Consider the following 19,989-nt stretch of genomic DNA (forward strand, 5'->3'; position numbering starts at 1 on the left):
TTTAAAAACAAAGATTAGGTAATAAAGAGCACAAAGCTCAAGAAAGCTGCTCATCTGAAAAATATGCAAAACAACTGCAGAAAAGTGATTAATTCCAACATTTTAAAGAGGCAGAAGAGCAAAAAGCTGCCTCTGCTGCTGCTGCTGAGTACAGCTCTCCCAGGAGGAGCCATGTCCTGTGGGTCCCAGCAGCCCCGGTCAGACACAGCACTTGGCAGGCTGATGATGGCACACATACCTCTCACACCAGTCCTGCACTGGTCAGCCCCAGCTGAATATAGAAGCAGCTGGGGCTTTTGAATGCACGCACAAAGGGCAGCTCACTGTGCATCATCCACCCAACAGAAATGTCATATGAACACCTTCCATCTTCCCGGCAGAACAATGACGTTGCTGGGAGAGCTCACAGGAAAACAGGGACAGAAAAGAAAGCTTGAAGCACTGAGCAAAATCATCCAAGCTAAAAGCAATGGGGACCTGCAGGTGTCGGGTACAGATACATTTGTGGGAGAGAACTTAATAAGCGTTATAATAAATTACAGCTATTAGCTCACGTGCACTGCAAGGAAATAGAACGAGCTGTTAGGTGATAGCAGAACTGCTCCCATCCCACTGCAATGTGGGTTGGAATAGATAAGCATCTCACTCATGAAACCCAATGGGGATAAACCCAAGAAGCTGCACTATTACGCAGAGACAACTACTTTGCTACAAGGCTGTGCTGATGCACATTCCTCTCTAATATATTCACTAAAACCAGCTCTGCACAGAGGTGATGTAGGCTGGGTTTTGGGTGTCAGACAGATGTAACACACAGAGGAATGGCAGTCATCTCTAGAAAACAACAGCAATATAAGTAATACCTGAATGCTTATGGAATCTCAGTCCCTTCCATGGAGAGCCCTGGTGTTTGCTCTGGGACCTTTTATAAAGCAGTAACACAGCCCCTTTCCATCACCTCATCCACAGGGGCTGAGCTGAGCCCTCTCTGATAACCCACGCAGGTTATCTCTCCCAACATGTTCCAGTACAAGGCAGTTTCTCAGGCTGAGTGTAGCTTCAGAAGGAACGTCGCTGCTATCTCCACTGCTCAGGAATGGCGCTGCTGATTTACATTGATAAACAAAGATAACGCACAGCCACCAGCAATGAAGTCCATCTGCAAAGGACAAGAAAAGCCTGCAATGTTAACGCTGTTCTGTGCTGCGGAGAGGAAAAGCAATGTAAAGCACAAAGGGCGAGCAGCAGGCTTTGTTTGTTTGTTTGCTTTTTAAATGCAGCACTTCTTGCTATTGATACGATGCAATTTACAAAGACTTGCAATACTGAGTGTAAGAGCGGATTTACTGAACGCCAGTACCAATCAGAGAGGAACCTGCAGCTGCTCTCTGCAAACAACTGCACAGACAGGCAAAGCAACCCAACACCTCACCCATTCCAGCAGGCAGAATCACGGTGCTAAAGGCCCAGACTGCAGGAGAACACGCAGTGACTGAGGCTCCAGCACTGCTGTGTGATCTCTTACCTCCCCACCGCCTCACCTTGTACCTGCTGAGCTGCGGCTGAAGGCTTCTCATGGCAACTGTTACCAACAGCACGCAGCTCCTGCAGCTCCTGCAGCTCCTGCAGTGAGTGGGTGCTTCCCATCCCAGCGCATAGCACTGCTGATGCACAGCGCTGCAGGAGGCCGCTTGGGAAAGGCTCTGCTCCCACCCATGGAAGTGCAGCACTGTGGGGCAGCTCAGAGGGCAGGATGAGCAGCCCCATGGTGGATACAGCTGCGTACTGCAGGTCCGCCTGCCTTGGTGGTATGAAAGACTCTGGGTGAACCCACGGGCATACGAGCAATTCAGGTCATGGCAAGCCTAGTCCTAACACGCCTCTGCTTTCCAAGCTGCCCATGCAATCTTCCCAAGCCAGAGGTGGTGACCTTGAAACACCCATTTGCTCATTCCAAGAAGGCCTGCCCTACCACCTGTACAATTATTGCAATCAAAAGACATGGCACTGAGAGCACCGAGAGCAGCCCAGCAAGTCTGAGGCTTTCTTGCAAATAATCTGACATTGCAACAAATCACAACAACAGCCCCCAGCAGCCACAATATAACAGCACAGTGTTACAGATAAGCTCTGAGACGGTCAACCTTCATGCCTTGGATGTGCACTTACTGCCCAGCCTGGCCAGCTGCATGGACAGTGCCTGTGTCCCACACATGCTGTGCATCTTCACTACCCATCAGCTCTCTCCCTGCCTCCGAAGATGGAACATCTACAGTTTACAACACAAAAGTCATGGAAATAAACTACCTCCTCCAAGCACCATTCCTAACAGCACGAGTCACGCTCCTTAACCATCCACTTACAGAGCAACTCTGACACCGGAGAGCATTGTGCAATCTGTTTGGAAGTAAAAAATACCCAGTTCGGTGCAGGGAGGCACAGAGCAAACGGAAAAGCAATTACACATGAATTATTCCTCCGCAGAAAACTTCTGCGCTAACGTTTATTCTCTCTGAGATTTGTATTAAACTTCAAAGTTTCTTAAAGGAGAAGCCTTCGCAGAGAGGAGCGGTGATTTGTTGGGCTTCTCCACAGGCCCAAAGGTTTCTGTGCAGCTGATAAGGAACCAAGAGGAGGCAGAGAGAAAGGACAGGTCTGCCCAGGGTATAAAAAGCAGCCAGGAAACCAATAGGCACAGCAGGACGCATCCAGCACAAGGGCTGTAAGGAGCCCTCAGCAGCTCCAAAGTCAACACAGAAGGATGCCTGAACTTGATGACACTAATAGCAAACCAATATTCTAAATGAACACAAAGGCTTTTTGACAGGAAGAGTCAAAAAGCTGGATGAGTGCACCTCAATATGCACGCACAGCATTCCAGGCCAGTTCCCACCTGGATGAGCTCAGTACGGCGGCCTGATAACTACAGGCATCCATTCAGGAAAGGACACTTTGAGGCTCAGAACCACCCCTGTTAAAAGGATTGATGGAAACATTATAAGCGTAACCATGAATCTCCCCTCATCTGCACTCCTACAGAGCCTCCATCAAGAACCACAGCAGCCCAGATGCCGGAGCACCAAGGAGATGGCCTTTATCTGCTAAATGTTGTGTTTGTTGCAGCATATTCTAAACCAGCAGCATCCTTATAAAGGAAGGATGTCACCTCTTAGCAGCACACTGACCTCAGACAAGGTGTTATCAAAACAAGCACTGCAGAAGCCCACAGCGTGAGGCCTGATATCGCTTTTATCTGTTTATTTACTGTGTGATTCCAAGAGCCTTACAATGTGCACCTCTGAAACCAGCAGTGAGGGCAGCAGGATGGCTTTGCTTACCTTCTTATTGCTGCTGCAACTGATGCAAAAGCACCCCTGTTACAGCACTAGGTTTGCTGGGTGCATCTCTAAGTGTCTGTGTGCCTGGCATCATCATCTGCCACCCCAATACCTGTTGCTCACAGAATGGTCTGGCTTGGAAGGCACCTTTAAGATCACCCAGTTCCATCCCCTGCTGTAGGCAGGGGCAACTCTCAGCCCAGGTTGCTCATAGCAGGCTACCATGCTAAACCACAACTTATTGGAACAGCAGCTCAAGGTACTGGACAACTGATTGGCACTGCTAGCATGTAAAAGCAAGAGCTCCATCCTTGTCACTGACACCCCACAAACATCAAAGCTCTCGCCTCCTTCTCAACTTCCACAGCCTCGTTCCGCTTCGCAGCCTGTATTTTTCCACTCTAAACTTCAAATGACAGCAACAGCAATCCCACATTGTTGTGCTGCTACCATATGAAACAGCAGAACGTAAATCCCAGTGCTGTGCCAGCCCTGTGGGGACACACACCTCTGCCCCCCATGTTACCTGATGGGGCTGTGGAGTGAATGTGGCCTCACTGATGGCTCCTGGCTGCTGCCATCAGCCATGAGATGCCATACGTGGCTTGTAGTTAACTTGACATTACCTCTTTGAACTTCACTTTAACTAATAAACCAGCCTGTGACTTACTGATTGCCGCTGTTCTACCGCGAGCAGGTTACAAACACCTGGATCTATCACAGCAATAGCAGCATGAGAACAGTCTTGTTTCCCTGGCCAAGCATTCTCTTTCCACACCGCACATGCTTATGACATCTATGGCAGCACGGCAGCTCACACCTCCACACCACACGTTGGGCCACGACCCCGGCTGCAGTGCAGGGGGGGACGCTGTGATCCCAGCAGCTGATCCCAGGCCTGGGGAGAGGCAGGTCCGACAGGAACACGATGTAAAAGGGAAACGGCCGCTGGGGTGAACCCAGCCCCAAAGCGGGTTAGTGCCAGACGTCAGTAGGAGGAAGAAAGCAGCGAGTGGGGAAACTGCCCTTCTGTTCTGAGCGCAGGATAAAGGGACACAACAGGAAAAAGGAAAAGGAAAGGAGAGAGCCGGGAGCGCTAACCCGGGAACGAGGCAGGGGAGGCACGATCCGACTTGTTGTTCCGCACATCTCACACCGGGGCCGCATGGGCCGAGCCGGCGGGGCGTCCCGGTGCGGGGCAGAGGAGCCAGGGATGGAGGCGGGATGGAGGCAGCGCAGCCCGGAACAAAAGGCACCGACCGCCGCCGCCCGGACACAACTTCGCCCCGATCGCGGAGCTGAGCTGAGCGCCCCGCACCTCACCTCACCGCCCCGCACCTCACCACCCCGCACCTCACCGCCCCGCCCCGCCCCGCCCCGCCGCCCCCCGCCCCAGCCGGCGCCGCTCTCCCGCACCTCCCTCCTCACCCCCCCCCACGCGTTCCCCGCTCGGGGCCCCGCCGAGCAAACCCGACCCGTTGGCTTCCCCCGGCCGAGGGGCGGCCCGGCCCCGCGCACCTGACGGTGACTCCGTCCCCGCGGCGCCTCCCGGCCGCGCGCAGCTCCGTGTTCGTGCGGGCGGTGCCGCGCCGGGTCCCGCTCCGGGCAGCGCGCGCCGCGCCCGCAACAAGCACCGAGTCCCGGCGCCGCGCGGACACGCCCCGCGCGCGCTGAGGGGCGGGGCGGCCCCGCCCACCCCGGCAGCCCATTGGTTGGGGAGGGGAGAGGGGGCGGGGCCAGGCCGAGGGCGCGCGCCGGGATCGTCGCGAGGGAAGACTACGCATCCCGGCGTGCACCGCGCGGCGCAGCTCCCGGCTTTAAAGCAGAATACCAAAGGTAATGGTGTCCTTCCGCCCGCGCGGAAAAAGTAGTCCCGGTGTGTAGTTTGGCCTGCTGCTCTGAGGCGGTGGAAAGGGAAGGGGACGGGGCAGGAAGCGCTGCTGGGGTCGGCTGTTGCGCTTCCAGCCCGGGTTCCCTTTGGGGCTTCTCCGGGTATTGCTGCGGTGAGGGGCGGAGGGATCCGCGCCGGTGGAGGCGCGGTGATGCGGTTCTGTGAGGGACGCGGCGGCGGCGGCGGGGCCGAGGGGACGCTCAGTGCCGGGCCGAGCCCCGCAGGTCAGTGCAGCGGGACGGGCCCGCTCTGCCCGCTCACCGCACGGGGCGGCCCGGGGCGCTGTGTGGAGCCGGGGGCGGCGTGACGGGACCGGCCTGCACGGCCTGCACGCGCCTTCGGGCCTGCGGACGGCTGCGGCTCGCGTGGGGCTGAGCGCTCGGCGCGTGTCTTCGTGCTCATCGCGTCTGTTGTTGGTGATCACACGGCGGTTCCCCGTGGCTCCATCGTTCTCATTACCCGTTACGTTATTGCATCCCCTCAGTAGTCCCTTATGGAGCGGGGTGCTCGGCCTGCTGCCCTCCCTGCCCTCCAGTTCTGTTAAAATAGAGAAACTACAGTGTGTGACTTAACTCCACTGTTCCCAGTATAAATCTAGTCTTTCTATTCTACCTGCATGTGGTGAGGTCCGTAGCTGACAGGTGCCTGTTCTGTGGGTGAGAGTGAGCCCCGTTTCCAAAGGAATGCTGTAGCTACAGCACGGCCTTCAGCTCTACGTGTGTCAGACTGTGACTTACACAAACTCCTGTGCTTTGCAGGGTTTCTAAATGCTTTCCATCTTCTGTTCTTGCAGGACACGTTCCCTCGGTGGCCACGGCTGTGTCTGATGGCGAGGGCTGCACAGAGAGCTGACGTGTGCTGAGCTGCCCAGAGCTCCCGGTCTGCTGAGTGGAAGCAGTGAGGGTGAGCTGAGTTACTGCTCTATACTCACCTGGCAGAGTCATTCCTCACATCCCACTGTAAGCTGATACAGGTTGCTGCACTGTTGCTCCTCATCCTGCCCTCCCCAGGCTGTGGCTGGAGAATCTTTACTCCCTCCCACCTGAAGCATGTGTGGAACTGTGCTGGTTTTTGTAGCACTGAGGCATACGAGGCATATCTTTTTCTTCCTTTAATTCTTAAAGCAGCTGAAGCTGTCTGATAATTCTGACTCGTTCTGGTTTTTATTCCTCTGGTGTTGAATGCAGATGAATTGTAGGCAGTTCAGTGCTGTCATGGGTGAAGCCTGCTCTCGTTCCATTGGTGGCTTCAAGTCCATATCTTTAGTTATTCCGTGGTATCCGAGAGATATCTGCAGTATTTGTTAGGACTTATGGGTGTTGATGTGCCTGCTTTGGGCTCTGTGTTGTTCTGAAGGAGCCAGAGCCAATGAGTCTTAGCTGCTTTAATGAGATGGGTTCTCGGTGTTAAATGAATGGTGGTCAATAGAGTTAGCTCTGTTTTGTGGTTCCTCTATGGATAACTTGCATGGAATTAGCTGGTGTTTTTGTGGATTATTTAGTTTGGAGTTTCCTTGGTTGCTGTTTGAAAGCCATGGGGGGCCATTGTTATTTGTTGATCCAAAGCTGGATTTGATTGTGTGAAATGAAGAGCATCCCACAGTAGTGCTCAGAAGACGTGGTGTCTGGAGTCACGATTGGGAAAGTCAAGTGTCAGTCTCCATAGCTGGGGGAGCAGAGGAGAGAAAGAGCCGTGACACAACAGGTTCTGGTAATAGCATGGGAATATACAACAGAAAAACAGCATCAAGCCAAGTATTGGAAACAGTAAACTGTGAATCTTCTTTCACGCTTCTAACTCTGGAGTTTGCTAACATTGCATTTCTGCTATGGAGGTGGGTGGGGAAGCGTTCCCAGCATGGGGTGAACGGTGCACCAAGGTAGGAGGAAGTTTGTGTATTAAATATGTTCTAGTGGTGCTTTTAAATACTACTACAAACCTTTTTCCTTGGTGCAGTGGTTCTTTTCTATTTCCCCACAGCCTATTGTTTAAGAACACACATCTCCTTGTATTTGTTTTCACATATCCAGGGTGTTGGCAAGGACATCTGCTGCTGCCAAAAGGGTGGAAATTCAGGAATTAATCTAGGAAGATATTCCATGTGAAGCTACCACTGCATTGGATGCATGAGCGTCTTGGAGTCTCTATGTTTAGAGACTATTTTTAAGTGCTCTTAAGTTCTTCTGTAGGGTGGGTATTGTCTGGGTGAAATAGAGTTGAGACAACCAGTATTTGCCTTTATCCTCTGTTTCACTACACGGGAATGAATTTGTCTCTATTCCTCTGCTCAGTTTAATTAAGGTAGAAAAGTAAGTATTATGCAATTCATATGAGATATGAAGAAGCAATGTCATAGATTGTTTTCTAACAAGCTCTTGTTAGAAAAATAATCAGAATCCAGGGGATTTCGAGCTCTCTATTTCCAGACTCGTGGGAAAGAATCTCATCTTTCATTAGCAGAATAAATGTTTAGCTTGACATCAGAAAGAAAAAAAACTGAAAACGTCAAGTCAGCTTATGAGATAATCCTAATTCTTTTTCTGGTATTCAGATTTCCTCCCACTTATGTCTATTTTAGGGCCCTCAGTTACTGGAATCGTTTCCAGTGTTCTTCATTTTTGACATCGCTTGAGTTGTAGGGGGATAGAAGCTGAATCTCAGGCCACGGAGTTAGAAATGTAGGTCAGTATTGGCTGTGCTACTTGTATCCTTCCTTCCCTGCCAGCTGCTGTGTTTACTTCATGCTTTGCTGAACCATTTCACCTGGTGTCAACTAAAAACATCAACACAAAGCTACTTTTTCTTTAGCATTCTGATACACAGACATTGTCTAATGACCAGAGCTCTGCCCATTTGAAGATGCTGTGGTTGAAGTAGCTGGTAGTTCAATAGGTTTGGGCTAATCTCAGTGGAAAACTGCTGTTTGGTCCTTCTAGGCCTGGTTTCTCTTCACTTGGGCAGGTGATCTCAAAGCACTCAATAACAGGCTGCTAGCAAGGAGAGTCCAGCTAGCAAGAACTGATGGTATCTGGGGGGTGGCTCATGTAAATTCATATGAGTGTTTACCATTGGTAGAAATGGGAGGTTTCATATGCACTCCTTATTTTTATAAGCTCTGGTGTTTGAGCTCTCTGAGTCTTTACAGCTATGTAGCTGAGATGGTAGAAGATACCCAGCTTCAGTTCTTTCCTGCTCTCCCAAAGGAAAGAGTTGCAGGGTTAGAAAAACTATAAGTTTATCAAGTCACAGCCTGATCAGAGTTTATTGATAAGTATTCTTAGCTTATGGGATCCGGCATACAAAAGCAGAACAAAATGCAGCTGACTGCTACAATGGGTAGCTGTACAAGGTCACTGTGTTACAGTCAGTCCTTACAACAGGTCTCAGTAACCATAAGGTAACATTTCTTTTAAGGTAAGTTACTTGTGTGATTTCATTGCCAATTAAGAACAACTTGCTTTCAGTCCTAAAGCCATTCCTCAGGAGGGTTACTGAGAAGACATGTATCCAAAGCATGTAGGAAACAGCTGCTTACATGAAACTCTGCAGCATTTTCCTGAGGGTTGTTCCTATACTGCTGTTATTGGGAAGATTATTGTGTATATTCATATGCAAACAGTGCACACAAAGGGGTTACATCTTATTGATGAGTGGGAAGACAGAAGAGATTGGGAATTTTTTGCATTTTCCATGCATTCAGAAAGACAGAATTTCAGCTTTTATCACAATATCTTATTATAGACTTCTGAGAGTTACGTATGCAGAACCCTTTTCTCTTCATTGATGTGAAAGTGTTTAATCTCTTCTCTGAGGTCAGTAACATTAATCAGACAAGTGTCTATAGTTGACTTCTTAGTGAGACGTTTAATTAATGCCTTTTAAAGCGTAGTGTGTGTTACTCTATAGCTGTGTCACATTCTTTCCTCCCAGCTCGGGTGACTGCTGAGAGAGGACAGTGCAGTGTTGAGCAGCAGGACGCTGGTACCACAGCCTTGCAGCAGTGTGTTATCAGGAGGCTGCTGAGAAAGGTACGGTGGTGAGCTGAGAGTTTACAGTAGGAACTGTATCAATCATATCTATGGTTCTGAGACTTGGGATGTAAGTGTCTGCTTCTGAACTTGCTCAGTGTCATCTCTTTAGTTCAGCTGCATCTGTATAACATCATAATTGAAAATATATGAATTGGAGGAATTAAAGGCTTTGCAAATCTGAGTAAAGAGTTTTCTGGCATTTCCTTGTATTTCTACTGCTAAATAGCTTAGTGTTTAAAAGATAAATGAAGCACCAAGTAATCATCCCAAATAAGCCAGACAGTACATCAGCAAAAGCTGACAAGGAATTAGGCAATTGATCTTTGAGGGAACAGAGAGAGAATGACAAATCAGTGAAACAGTTGACAAATCAGTTGCTTTTTGCATGGTGAGCATATAGGAGGTGTAGCCACTTTTGTGCTCAATGCAGGGGCAAACCGTGATTTATAACTAGTTTTGACCAGGAATTCAGAGATTATGGGAGGTTTGTGGGAGCCCACAAGGAGGTGATGCCACATGGAACAGAGGTGATAGAGCTGAAAGAACCTGTATGGAAGAGAGGAAGCAGAAAGGCTGACAGGATTTTTTTCAAGCCATAGTGAGAAATGAAGGCATCAGATGGTGGTTCTTGCTGCAAACATGGATTTACCTAATTGTTCCTGTCTCTCAGTCACTAGCTGAAGCATTTTGTTATTAAATTACCTCTTTGAGGTTACAGCGTGGCCAGGCAGCTCATTGCTGAAAGAGCCGAGAAAGATGAAGATTCCATGGGTTCTTTCTCACTACCCTCTGTCTCTGGTCTCTGTTGTGTTTCCTTGATGTGGATAGCCATACCTTGAGCACGAGCCCATCTCTCTCATGCCAGCATTTGCTCTTGGTCTGCACTGCTGTATTGTACAGAGGAAATAGCTGTTATTCACATAGGACCTGCACCTTGCCGTGAAGGTGATTGAATGCTACCTGTGGCGTGAGCTTTAATTTGTGAGCCTTGATTCAGCTTTGGCCCAGAATGTCTCTTTAATTCTTGATATAGCAGATACTGTCAGAATTGCAGGCGGTTGGAAGGGACAGGTCGGCATCCAGATGGGTCTTGAATATCCCCATTGAATGAGACTCCATCAGCCCTCTGGGCTGCCTGTTCCAGTGCTCTGTCACCCTCACCATGAAGAAGTTCTTCATATTAGTACAAAACTTCCTGCATTCAAGTTTGAGGCCTTTGCTCCTTGTTCTGTCACTGCACACCACTGTGAAGAGCCTGGCCTCATCCGTTTACTGCTATTTCAGATTTAAGTTCCTGCTGTCGTACACATGTAGCCTCTTACAAGCAGTGAAGAACTTGATGTTACGGTACCTCGTTCTTGGTCCCTCAGCTATCATCTCTATAATCTTGTAGAATGATATGCAGTTTGCTATGCCTTGTCTTCCACTTGGAGGACAGTGAGTGCTGAACAAGTGGGCTAATTAGCAGAGCAGCAATCACAGCAACACTGAGTTAATCTTTTCATTTGTTGGAAGAAAGTTAATTAAAACTGCTGCTGAACTAAGCCTACTTGAAATCTCTGAAATTTGGATTCTGTAGTGTAGTGAGCCTGACATGTAAGTCCTGTCTGAAGTGGCAGCTTGCCATTATTTTCTACAGTGCATTGAGATGGTTTAAATAGTGGTAAGTACTTTTACTCAGAATGGAGACCAAGTCTGAGCTGAATGTTGGGGGGGGGAGGCAGCCTTTGTGTGGGGTGATGTGATAGTCAAAGTCCTACTGCAGCTCCCATTACTGGAGACAAGGTCCTGCTTTCCTCATTAAGGTGGCTCCATGTATTGCCTGATACTCCTCTCAGTCCTTGTGGCCATTGGAAAGAATGTTTTCAGCTGCTTCCAAATGTTGTTTTCTACTCATCACAGTGTCTCTCATTAGAACAAGCAGTGTTTATTGCTGCAGTGGCATGAAAGCCAGCAATGGGGATGCTAAACTTGCTGGTTTGCTCTTGTGTTGACCAGAAACTTGGAGCTGGGCTGCCTGCCCTGGTGGTCAGCAGATTCAGTGCTTGCTTTCTAGAGCGTATTCGTTGTTCTAAGGATCAGAATATTTTCCACATCAAGTCTTAACTCTGAACGATAATAAGCTTGAAAAGAAGTGATACTTGAGATCTTAAAGACATATTAGTTACTGTGTGAGTGGCAAACTCACAGTGGTGAACAAGAATTGGGTTAGAACATGTTGTCATCCATAAAATATTTCTGGAGGAGCTTTGAGTTTGGGCTTTTCTCATGCTGTTCCCTTTTTGTTCCTATGGAACTGGGTGGGGCTGCCCAGTGAAGAAGTGTGGTGACTGACACATGGCTTTGCTCATTAATGGTTTGCTGGGTGGGGCTTACAAAATGACTTGGAATCTGCCGAATTTTCTCCTGTGGCTGAGAGGTATGCATTTATATATACAAAATGGGATTATGAGGTAGAACTGGAAAGTGCTGCTGAGAAGCATTTTGAACAGGCATGTGAGCAAGGTGGTGGTGAGTGAGACATGGTACTTGAGCAGAGTACAGTTTCAGTGGGAAGCAGAAGGAAGTGTCTGCTTCTTGCTTAGTAACTGCAACACTCCTACTGTCCAAAAATCCCATTTTCACAGGCTAAAGTTTAGAAAAGCTTGGTTTATTGGTATAGTTTGAAGTAATAAGCTTCCCCTTTCAGGTATCATTTACATTCTGAAGCACAAGCCCTGCTATGTTATGCTATGGATGGGAGATGAGCAGCATTGCTCTGTTGTCTCCCAGGACTCTGCACATTGCAGCTTGGTTCCGAAGCTTTGCCCCTTGCTGCATTTATTGGAGCTATGGCAGAGGTGGGCAGCCTGCTGGGAGAGCTGGGTGCTTGTTGGGAAAGGACCAGGGGGTATATAGGGTGTTTTGTTACAAAAAAACCAAGCTCATTTTAGATGCAGACTGAACATGCAGGAGTCTTCTTGGCAGGATTACCATAGAATGTCACAATGCCATGTGCGTGTTTTTTCTATGGTTATACATAGCTGACCCTTTCTGGAGGTCAGGAAGCAGTTCCAGGGTGGGAATTAGCCTTTCTGGACAACTGCTAAAGAGCAGGGAAGCCAAATTTCCATTACAGCAACACAAGTTTAATTTCAGGAAGTCTGGAAGTTCAAATGTGGTTGTTAAAGCACTGATGAAAGTGTAATGCTTTCTACTTTTACTATTGTAATGTTGAAAATGCAGTGTCATGCTTTTTCTGGGATATGGAGGGAGGAGTAGAAGTACAGCTGAGAATGCTTTTGGGAGTCGCCCTTTCTAAATGAGATGGGAGTGCTGGTGGCTAAAGGACAATTGTCTGACCCAACTGCAAAGCTCCTGAACTAATGCTTGGGATTAAATGTGGTGACAGATCTTCAGGTAATTGCTGTGCTCGCTCCTACCAGGCTGCAAAAGACAACCAAGGGGAAGAAGTTTCCCAAGTTAGCAGTACCGTGTCTGCATTTACGCTGGAAAAGTTTCAGTTCCACACATCCAAAAATACAAGAGTGTTGCCCAATCTTGTGTGTTCTGCTGGTTTTCCTTGTGTTTCTGTTCAAGGCAATGAACATCTGATTACTAGGCTGTATGGAGCTGAGATTCTATCTTGTAGCCCTTCTGAAATACATGTGCTTCTCTTCTTTCTCACTTTAATGCCATGTGTGCTATTGACCTTGTGTCATGGATCTTGTGGCTCCAGCTCTCACTTCTTGCAGTAAGATCCACAGTCAGGTTGTCCCAGCTATCTCCGTGGGTCTAAAATGGGGTAATGCTGGGCAGTGAGGAGGTAACCACAAGAAGAAATAGTGCACCAAGTGGTTTTTGTGGTGTCCACAATAAAAGGGTTAAGGTCAGTAACATTTTAAGACTGTTTATGAAGTTTGCTTGTATTCTTAGCTCTTACAGATTTTGTATATGACCTTCTTTAAACCAGCTGTGATTCTTTAGCCATATATAGAGATGTTGGGATAATATTTGTTTTAGCTTAGAAATCATATTTACTTAAATATATATTGAGACAAACTCATCAAAAGGAAATGTAAAAGCAGTATAGATCTCCTAGACATCCCTCATGCCTGACTTACTGCTTAGAACTGGAAGTGGTCAGCCTGCTCCAGTAGGTCTGTGCCATGGGTGGGGTCTCCCTTGTTTTCCATTCATCATACAACACGGCATCATTTCCTCTTGCCTTTAGAGAACAAAGGAGAGGATAATTAAAGCTTTCTGAACTTATTTGCATTCTCTTGTTCATTGCTTTATAGGGCCACAGAAGTATGTGGGTTCTCACAAGGATGTGTAAATCTGTGTGTGCTTTCTCCCTTGGTGAGAGGGGAATCCCGGTGTGTGCTCAGTATGTGTGTGTAATTAGTAATCTTTGAGTTTTCCTAAAGCCTTTTGTTGGTGTTCTGGCTTTAGTCTTTCTCTGTATAAGTTCTTTACACATTTCATCTTATTAGGAAATCTTGTTAAAAGTGGTCACAGAGCAAACCGCACTTCCAGGGGAGAGGATGCTTTGTGGAGATGCTTTCTAAGGATGGAACTGGCCTTTCTATTTCTGTTCCGTTTCATGAATCCAGGCAAGGCTCTCTAAGTACTGTCTATTGATTCCTTCGTAGTTACTTGAACCTCGTATCTGTTCTTTTGTGCATGTTTTCCTTTTTCTATCCTAATCTGAGGTTTGTACCATTTGTATCCTGTGATACCAATGCTGTGCTGTGTAGGAACCATCCCAAATTAAGGACTCTTTAGAACAGCCTTATACAAAATGCACCAAAACCTCTTTTCAGCCATTATACACCCAAAGTTTCATTTTTGACGCATGTTTTTCTGTTTCTAGAGAACTTCAAGAACAGATGAGAAAACCTAAGCTCCCCAAGCAGTCTATTCCCAGCCTGCCCTTGCTATTAGAAAGAAAAAGGCTATTATTAGTTCTGTTGGGTTTTTAAAAGGAAAGAAGTAGCAGATCAGTGTGAGTATCTTTCTGTTCTGCACAGCTAAGAAAAAATGATTTACTTTAAATCATATTTTAAAACTTTTTTGTTTTCTCTTAAAATAGTTCAAGGCAACAGTGCACATAAGAAAAATGAGAACAGAAGTATATGGAAATGGAGTCATTTTTCTCTAAAGATGAGTCCTGTCTGAAAAGGAGCAGAATAGTTGTCTGTTCTGTGTGAGAATCATTTATTCTTCCCACACTTCATTTCCTCTAACCTTTGTCCCCATGCCATATCAGCTCATGTAAAGCATCCAGTTCCATGCCGTCCTTGTTGCTCTTGGGGTCAGAGCAGATGCTTTTGTGTTGGGTCACGGAGCCTGAGGTGAGTCACTCTCTTAAGTATATGCTCCATCTCTGATTCGGTGTATTCTCACATCTGAAGTATTCAGCCCCCTGTTCTGTAAAGCGGTCAGTAATGACTTGTTGTGAGACATTCCAATCTGCGTTCCTCTGTGGCGGCAGCGAGTTTCCACTCGGAGTGTAAGTGAGCCAGGAGTATTTGCTGTAATTTCCTGACAGCTTCGCAGTGAGAAAGGCTTTGAGAGGGCCAAAGTGGGAAAATTGCCTTTAAACAACTTCTCAATCTCAGCAGGTAGATCCACTCTTCAATTCTTCTGTTTTCAATTGTGCAACTTACAACTTTGCCGGTCAGTCATAACCACTACTCTCTGGTGTTCAGTGTTATTTCTCATTTCATAACACTCATTTGATATTTTAAGTTGTCATGTGTTTTGTTATATTGTCTCTTGCTTTGCTTGTGCGATGCTGGTAAATGCTGAGAGCTGAGCAAACATCATGGAAAAACCTCATAGTCCATTCATTTAGATTTTTTTAATAAACTGCTTTGCTCGTGGCACTTCTCACGTTCCACATAGCGAAGTGATTAAGTCTTGCTGACATAAATGATCAGAGGAACTGAATGTCAATTTTCAAGAGAAGTAACTCTTTCCTCACTGAATGGGAGAACATGGGAAAACAACTGAGCCTTGGGTGCTGGATGGTCAATGTGGTTTCAGGGAAGTATCAGTGCTTAAGACATGTTTTATATGTCTGTTATGTCGCTGCTCTTTTTATTGGGGTATCAGTTTTGCCTTGTTAATATAAAAAGAGATATTTGCAGCCATCACGTCAAGTGGAATATAACGTCATCAGACCCTAGAGAAACATCAGAGAAGGGGAGAGCTGGACTAAGAAGCAGTGGAGGCTCAATGGATGCTCTTACAGATGGAACTGCAAAATCTGGGGCATCCTTAGGGCAGAAGGACTGGTCTTGCCTGGGGTAGTGATTAACTGTAACAAAGAAAAATCTCAACTTATACAGTAAGGTTTCCCCTCAGCCTCCTCTTCCCCACACTAAACAGCCCCAGTTCCTTCAGTTACTTCTCTTAGGCCATATTCTCTGACCCCTTCCCCAGCTTCATTGCCCTTCTTTGGACCTGCTCCAGCACCTCAATGTCCTTTCTGTACTGAGGTGCCCAAAAGTGAACACAGAACTCAAGGTGAGGCCTCACCAGTGCTGAGTATGGGGCAGGATGACTTCCCTTAGTCCTGCTCACCACACCATTCCTGATACAAGCCAGGATGCCATTGATCTTCTTGGCCATGTGGGCACACTGCTGGCTCATATTCAGGCCACCAAGGTCCCTTTCTGTCAGGCAGCTTTCCAGCCACTCTTCCCCAAGCCTGTAGGGTTGCCTGGGGTTGTTGTGACCAAAATGCAAGACCTAACACTTGGCCCTGTTTAATGCTTGTACACAGTTTACTTCAGGCAGTTGAGGCAAGTCGCTCTGTAGTGCCATTCCACCTTCTGTCAGATTGATGCTCCCTCCATCCTGGTGTCTGCAGACTTACTGAGGATGCGCTCAGTCCCCTCATCAAGATGGTTAATAAAGATGTTAAATAGAAGCAGCCCCAGTAGCGAGCCCTGGGGAGCATTGCTTGTGACTGGCCACCAACTGGATTTATCTCCATTGACTACAACTTTTTGGGCCTGGCCATTCAGCCAGTGTTTCACCCAGCAGAGTATACACCCATCCAAACCATGGGCAGCCGGCTTCTCCACAAGGACGCTGTGGGGGACAGTGTCAGAGGCTTTGCTGAAGTCCAGGTAGACCACATTGACAGCCTCACCTTCATCCACTAAACAGGTCACCTTATCGTAGAATGAAATCAAGTTTGTCAAGCAAGATCTGTCAATAAAGCATCTGAGTTTAAGTGAACTGTGTTACAAAATGCTTAGATAAGGAGTGCTGAGGTGTTTTTTGTTTGTTTTTGTTTTGCCTACTCTCCTATGAAAGGAAAACTGCAGAACTCCTTCTTCTGTCTAAGAGACAGTTGAGAAAAAGGAAGTATGAGAAGTATCCACTCCTATGTAATGCTCCCAAAACCGTAGCTGCCAGTGAGATCATCAGAGCTCATGCCATGAAATGACCTGATTGTCAGGAGGGGAAGTTGATTGTGACAGATGCCACTACTTACAGTGTGTGTAGAAGGCATTTAAAGAGAAGGTTGGCTTTAGGTTTGGAGTCACCCACGTGTTTAGGTCTGATAGTCTCTAATAGCATTGTTAACTGGGCAGCCATAGTGACAGTGCTCCTCACGAGTTCCTCTCTAGCTCCAGCCATAGGTTGTTTCTTGTGTCTTGAATTTAGTCAAATGCATCTTGTTAAGTGCTATGGAGCTTTAATGACAAAGTGGCACAAATGTTTTGAACAAATGTAGCTGGGACCTTCCATCCATCCTTCTCAAGTCCTGTGCATTCTGTAGAGGCCCAGCTTTGAGAAGTCGTGCCTTTCTTCCCCCACTGCTGCTCTTTTCCTCCTGTTTCTGCTTTTCTCATTCTGTTACATCCCTGAAATGAATGCGCAGCTTTACACTGGGGCTGTAACGATCTGATGGTGGCTTTGGGACAAAGGCATGGAATATTTGGTTTGAGAAACAGCTGAGAGACTGGTGTTGGTTCCCATCAGTTCACAGTCAGCTTCTGAGGAGCTGTCCTGTTTTCTTGTTTACTGCAATAGATTAGAATTCATTGTAAAGTCACTGCTGTTAATTTTTCCTTAGTATTTGGCTCAGTGTCAACTGGAAGCATTCATATCTAAAGCATATGGGTTAAAAAAAATCAAGAATGAAGCATGTGTTCTCCCAGTTTCCTGTGTTTATGTTCTGTTTTTACACGTAGTCAGGGTTGATGTCTGGTTGGTAAGCAAGCCTAACTTTGGTGCTACTGCTGCTGCCAAGCTCCAGGTGTGAGTGCACACACAGGGACCTGGTGAGAAGGTCGCAGTGGGCATCAGGAGCTGAGCTCGTGGTAACAAGTGGTTCAGGTGCAGAGCTACTGGATGCTGCTTGGGAAAGTGTGAGAGCACGGATTGCCACCAGATTGCTGTGAGGATGAGAAGAGGCCTTTGCCTGCTGAGAAGGCTGCTGGACGACTAAGAAAGCTATTTTATTTTCTGCAGACATGCCTAATACTGCTCAGAAATAATGAGGTTTGATTCTAATTACTTGAGCTTCCTTTTTTTTTTGGAAGAGATTAATTTGGGACTGTGAAAACTAGAGGAGATTGTGTAACCTACAGCAAAGCTTGTTTCCTCTCATTCCAGCATCTTCAAAGAGCTAATCTCTCCCCCCTTTCCTGGAAGCACTGTATCTGAGAGCTTTCAGTCGGTTTTTGTTGAGTTTATATGGCTGAGCTGCTAGTAGTTGAAAGCGAGTGTGATGTGGAGTTCCAATGTAGAGAACTGCAGATGTATCTTAGTGAGGACATCTGGGGGTTATTTTAGTTCAGCCTCCCACTCTAAGCAGGACTATTGCCAACAGCAGTTCAGGTCAAATTTGCGTAACTGAGCATTTCAGCTCCGCAGTGATACACTCTACCACCACCTCTCTGCTAGTACAGAGGCTTTTTTCCCTCATGTCCAATCTGAACTTGCAGAGCTCCTGCCTGTGCTGTTTCCTTTTGTCACCTCAGGTGCTTCCTGCAGCTATTAGATCTGTCCCTGGTCTCCTCTGCCTACACTGTGCAACCCCCATTTTCTGGAGCATGCCCTGTCAGGTCAGGTAGACCTGCTGTAGACCCTTTGTGTTCATCTTGCTGGCCCTTTGTTGGATGTCCTGCTTCAGCACATCTCTTGTGACATCAGGTCCCTCTTCTTTCCTGTACTTTCCTTTCTATGTGGTAGGGATAGTTTTGTTTGGAAAATTGCATAATCACAGAATGGCCCAGGTTGGAAGGGACCTCAGGGGTCATGAATCTCCAACCCCCCATCAGAGGCAGGGCCTCCATGTTTAACACCAGCCCAGGCTGCCCACAGCCCTGTCCAACCTGGCCTTGTGCACCTCCAGGGACGGATGGGGCATCCACAGCCTCTCTGAGCAGCTGTTCCAGCACCTCACCACTCTCAGAGTAAAGAACTTCCCCCTGATATCCAACCTCAATCTTGCCTCCTTTTGGTAAAAAAGCTGGATTGGCATAATGCGTGTTTTACAGAGGCTGTCAGTGATCCCCTGCTGTAAACATTAACTGAGCATTTGCTTAAGTGAACAAATTGGAGGCATACCAGAGGTTCATTTGTCAGCTAACATCTGTAGTAGCTATTATGGTGTAGAGCTGTTGCTAAAGGAGGTAGATATTCCAATGTTTTCATCGAGGCATGAAATGAATAGAGCAGAGCTCACACTCGTAAAACGGAATGTCAGATTTATTATTGGTGGAGGAAATTGTCTTCTCAGCAATTCAAACAGTCTGTTTTTTCTTGCAATTGGCTGTTTTGTTGGTATTCAAGGCCAATATTACACCCCACTTCTCTGATAGTGTATCATATCACATTTTGAGGGATCTTTATTATTTTCCAGCTGTCACTTGGGATGAAATGAGCTTAAAAAGTATGTCTTGATCCTAGAACTAATTGAGGCAAGCACCGTATCTCCTTCAGGAAGGAGGATGGAAGGGCTCCAGCCGAGGCTCAGTAGGAGTTAAAGATACTGTAGTTGGGCAGGAGGTCGGCTTGCACTGTCAGCCATGCAAGGAGATGTTTGGCTCTGATACCAGCTTCATCTTGGTTAGTTACCAGGTTGGCTTGGCTGGGTCCCCAGTATCCACACAGTGATGTTATATTGATGTTGCTGTAATCACAGAACTAATCCCTGGAGTTTCTTAGTGTTCTGCAAAGCTGAGCTATTCTTTGCCCTTCAGAGACAGGAGTAATGACTAGCTCCTGAGAGCAGCCTTTGGAGTTCTTGACCAATTTTAACCAAACAGAGCAGAAGAATAAATGTTTCATATCTAAAGTCCTTTGGGTAGGAGTGCAGTGCCCATCTGTTTGGGTGACTCGCTGCATTCACTGTTTGTCAGCACAGATTTTGCTCTTAATACTTGATTAGTACTAAGATTTTGCTCTTAGCTGTAGTATTTCTGTTATGGGGAGTAGGACTTTTGCTTTTGGATCACTTTGCTTTCCACTCAGCATTGAAATCATAGCAATCCATGAAAAAACAGCACAGTGTAATTCATGTTTGTCTCTTCAAGCTTTAAAACGCGGTTGTACCAGCTGGAAGTGACAGCAGTACTCAGGCTGAGCATCTGCTACCTCAGCAAAGGTGACTTTTAAACTGAAGGAGCAGAAAGTTTACTAGAATAGCCCTGTTTTCATTTGGGGCAGAGCTGCTACTGGTAATCACTCATAATGTGAGTTTGTGTTTAAGGCTTTTAGG

General features: G+C 47.0%; 2 protein-coding genes across 21 annotated transcripts in view; one reads left to right on the forward strand and one right to left on the reverse strand.

The window, feature by feature from the left end:
• The window catches only part of PEAK1 (pseudopodium enriched atypical kinase 1), an 81,735-nt gene extending 76,711 nt beyond the window's left edge, over positions 1-5,024 (reverse strand). For 7 of the 13 annotated variants that reach the window (XM_085515837.1, XM_015872446.3, XM_085515838.1 and 4 more), the window contains exon 1: positions 4,857-5,022. The gene's annotated coding sequence lies outside the window, so the exon portion shown is untranslated. Of the gene's footprint in view, positions 1-863; positions 1,160-1,541; positions 1,630-4,471; positions 4,637-4,813 lie in introns of those variants that run through there. The other 6 variants (XM_085515835.1, XM_015872442.3, XM_085515836.1 and 3 more) reach the window with 5 other exon arrangements.
• Positions 5,025-5,065: 41 nt separating this feature from the next.
• HMG20A (high mobility group 20A) overlaps positions 5,066-19,989 on the forward strand; it is a 31,886-nt gene continuing 16,962 nt past the window's right edge. For 2 of the 8 annotated variants that reach the window (XR_014934435.1, XM_085515871.1), the window contains exons 1-2: positions 5,380-5,453; positions 6,023-6,188. The gene's annotated coding sequence lies outside the window, so the exon portion shown is untranslated. Of the gene's footprint in view, positions 5,175-5,379; positions 5,454-6,022; positions 6,189-9,159; positions 9,258-14,772; positions 14,867-19,989 lie in introns of those variants that run through there. The other 6 variants (XM_085515872.1, XM_015872459.2, XM_085515873.1 and 3 more) reach the window with 6 other exon arrangements.

This window comes from Coturnix japonica, chromosome 14 (genome assembly GCF_054131305.1).
Source record: "Coturnix japonica strain WE chromosome 14, WE-NBRP24, whole genome shotgun sequence".
Lineage (NCBI taxonomy): Eukaryota > Metazoa > Chordata > Aves > Galliformes > Phasianidae > Coturnix > Coturnix japonica.